The 3,917-nt window shown below is 38.7% G+C and overlaps 1 pseudogene across 1 annotated transcript; it reads left to right on the top strand.

The window, feature by feature from the left end:
- Positions 1-358: 358 nt before the first annotated feature.
- Positions 359-717, top strand: LOC103079404 (cytochrome b-c1 complex subunit 7 pseudogene; annotated as a pseudogene). The gene has a single exon (XR_014368640.1). The product of XR_014368640.1 is annotated as a cytochrome b-c1 complex subunit 7 pseudogene (transcript).
- Positions 718-3,917: the final 3,200 nt, after the last annotated feature.

The following is a 3,917-nucleotide window of genomic DNA, read 5'->3' as shown; positions in this document are numbered from 1 at the left end:
TGTCCCAAAGCACTACTTTCTAACCTAACAGTTTCTCACATGAATTGTCAATAAAAATTAAAATTGTTTTAATTACAATGTATTTGTTCTGCTTATAAAGGCAATATGTGCTTAGGAAAGAACATCTGGAATCCATAAAAAAATAAGAATATAATGCAAGTGACCCATAAATCCAATATCTGGATATGGTTAATATTAATTTTTTGATATTTTTCCTTTTAGTTTTCACCTTTGTGTCAATGCATATATATATATATATATATATATATATATAAGTTTTAATAAAATCAGAATTATGTTGTGCAAGTCATTCTGTAATCTTATAACAAAACCTAATGTATAAGACTTACCCAGCAGGCAACGCTTCTGTCTCAGGTTAAAATGGTGAGTAAGCCTGCCGTTGCAGCGTCAAGCAAGTGGCTGGAGGGTATTCGAAAATGGTATTACAATGCTGCCGGGTTCAATAAACTGGGCTTAATGCGAGATGATACAATATATGAGAATGACGATGTAAAAGAAGCCGTAAAAAGGCTTCCTGAGAACCTTTATAATGACAGGGTGTTCCGCATTAAGAGAGCACTGGACCTGACCATGAGGCAGCAGATCTTGCCTAAAGAGCAGTGGACAAAATATGAGGAGGATAAATTCTACCTTGAACCATATCTGAAAGAGGTTATTCAGGAAAGAAAAGAGAGAGAAGAATGGGCAAAGAAATAATCATGTAGTCTAAATCTGGATGCGGCTATCCTAAAGTATTTTTATGAAGCTGGTTAAACCTAAAATGTACAATGTAGAACTATCTGGGCTGTAAATGTATTAATTTAAATAAATATTATAATTATTAAAAAAAAGAAAAACCTAATGTATATTGTAATCATATATTTCTTTGTCTTTATGGACTTTAAATACAGGAATGTAAATGGCTGCATAATATCCCAGAATATGCATGCTTCATAACTTAGTTAACCCTTTCTCCATTGTTAAAGTGTTTCCTTTGTTCTGCAGCTGTAAGTAAGGCTGCAGTTCATGTTTTTGTAAATAAATCAGAATATTGGTCATCTATTACATCTTTATGAAAGATTTCTAGAAGAGTAACATGAATTCTGGTGTTGGGGTGAGTTTATGTCAAACTCACCACATAAACCTGACATCTCAGTGTAATGGGGGATAAATATGCTTGCAGTTGAAGTCATATGACCATGAGTTATCTGGTTGTTGAGAGTAAACCCAAGGGCAGGCCACGTTCAGTTGACTAGGGGTGAGGGGTTTAGTTGGAGGAGGTAGGTAATGAAGTAATGTAGGAAAGAGGTCTTGCATTAGCGAGTCCCATTTTTATGCCAGGCACTGTTTTTTGGGTTTTTTTTGGTTTTTTGGCTGTCGTTGGGTCTTCGTTGCTGCATGCAGGCTTTCTCTAGTTGCGGCGAGCGGGGGCTACTCTTCATTGTGGTGCGCGGGCATCTCATTGCGGTGGCTTCTCTTGTTGCGGAGCACGGACTCGAGGCGCGCAGGCTTCAGTAGTTGTGTCTCACGGGCTCTAGAGCGCAGGCTCAGCAGTTGTGGCACAAGGGCTTAGTTGCTCCATGGCATGTGGGATCTTCCCAGACCAGGGATCGAACCCGTGTCCCCCACATTGGCAGGCGGATTCTTAACCACTGCGCCACCAGGGAATTCCTACTGTTTTGTTTCTGAGCTGTTTGTTCTGCCTTCCTGCTGGCACTATCCTGTTAGCAAGTCCTCCTCTTGCCTTGGCCTTTGCATTAGTATTTATACTATCTGACCAGCCAGTCACATGTCCTAAATGGGCACACACTTACAACTTATCTTCCATACACACGCAGCAAATTTTACTCACTCTTATACATCTAAACATCTGAAATAGTTCTTATGACAACCAGTATGACCATATCAGCTTATCTATGCAGGACTAGTTTTTACTGTAAGTATTTGTTCTTCTTAGAGTCAAGAGGATATTTAATTCATATGCTATTTGCCTTTTAGAAAGCTTCACAAGGATATGGTGGCTTATATGGCACCATTTGTAGCACTAGATCTTCAGGAAACAATTCAGCAGTGACCATAAGTTGGGGCAATGCAGATGGGAAAGCCTTCTCTCGAGGTCAGATCCACATAATGACATGATTACTACTAGAAAGGGAAGAATCCTGATTGGCTTCAGCTGAACAGGTAGAATACATTTATTACAAATATTTATTTATTTATTGTTAATTTATTTTATTGAAGTATAGTTGATTTACAATGTTGTGTTAATATCTGCTTTACAGCAAAGTGATTCAGTTATACATTTACATACATTCTTTTTCATATTCTTTTCCATTATGGTTTATCACATGATATTGAATATATTGAATATAGTTCCCTATGCTCTACAGTAGGAACTCATTGTTTATCCAGTCTCTATATACTAGTTTGCATCTGCTAACCCCAAACTCCCAACCTGTCCCTCCCCCACCCTCCCTGCCCACTGGCAACCACAAGTCTTCTCTCTGTGTCTGTGAGTCTGTTTCTGTTTCATAGATAAGTTCATTTGTATCATGTTCTAAATTCCACACGTAAGCAATATCATATGATATTTGTCTTTCTATGTCTGACTTTACTTAGTATGATAATCTCCAGGTCCATCCATGTTGTTGCAAATGGCATTATTTTATTCTTTTTATGGCTGAGTAGTATTCCATTGTATATATATGCCACATCTTCTTTATCCATTCATTCGTCGATGGACATTTAGGTTGTTTCCATGTCTTGGCTATTGTGAATAGTGATGCTATGAACATTGGGGTGCATGTATCTTTTTGAATTATAGTTTTGTCTGGATATATGCCCAGGAGTGGGATTGCTGGATCACATGGCAACTCTATTTTTAGTTTTCTGAGGAAGCTCCATCCTCTTTCCAACAGTGGCTGTACCAATTACATTCCGACCAACAGTGTAGGAGGGTTCCCTTTTCTCCACACCCTCTCCAGCGCAAATGTTTATTTTTATTAAGCACTTATATAGTGCTTACTATACTCCATGCCTAAGAATTTTATAAATATCATCTGATTTGATCCTTACAACTCTATGAGGTAGGTACTATTTTTATTATCTCCATTTTATAGTTTAGGAAACTGAGGAACAAAGAGTGTAAGCAACTTTCATAAGGACAGTCAGAAATTCAACCAGAAGGGTTGGCTCCAAAGTCCAAGCTTTGTATGAGGCACTATGTTAGGACTAGGGCCAACAAATTTATTTTAACAAAATCACTAACCTTGACCTCAAGGATAGCATGGATCTGAACTTACAAATTGAACCAAATGATGAAAATATTGTGACCAGGTCAAAAATAAAGGGACATATATAAAGATCTTCAGGACTAAAAATGAAGAAACTACTAATACTACAAGGAATTATTGGCACTATCAATTCTGCATGGGGTATGTGGGGAGGGTACAGAGAGGAGATGACATTTGAACTGAGTCTAAGAATGAGTAAGACATGAAGGAGTTACATGTCAGCCCTCAAAGAGTGAGTTCCAGCACTCAAATTATTTCTCAAACTAGAAGGGAAAGAAGTCTGCCAAACTATGTATATTAAGGGCTGGGGGATGTGTCTCCGGGCATACAGCGTGATTATATTTCCCAGAATCCCTTGCGGTCACAAGGAGCCACATGAGTAAGTTCTGACCAATTGAATGTGGACAGAGATGCATTGTTTCTAAGCCCTGCCCCTAAAAATCTCCTGTGTGATCCTCTGCGTTATCTGTCCTATCAGTGATGTGCAGAAGATCCAGCAGAGTTTAGGACCTTTAGGACATGAGGGATAACAAAGCCACAAGATGGAGAGAAACCGGATCTCTGAGGTCCCCCCATGGAAGGGTGCCAGCTAGTCATACACACCTGACTGTACTTTGTATGAGC

The sequence above is a fragment of the Lipotes vexillifer genome, unplaced genomic scaffold (assembly GCF_000442215.2).
Source record: "Lipotes vexillifer unplaced genomic scaffold, Lipotes_vexillifer_v1.1 scaffold222, whole genome shotgun sequence".
NCBI lineage: Eukaryota > Metazoa > Chordata > Mammalia > Artiodactyla > Lipotidae > Lipotes > Lipotes vexillifer.
This window is presented reverse-complemented; position numbering and strand designations above follow the sequence as displayed.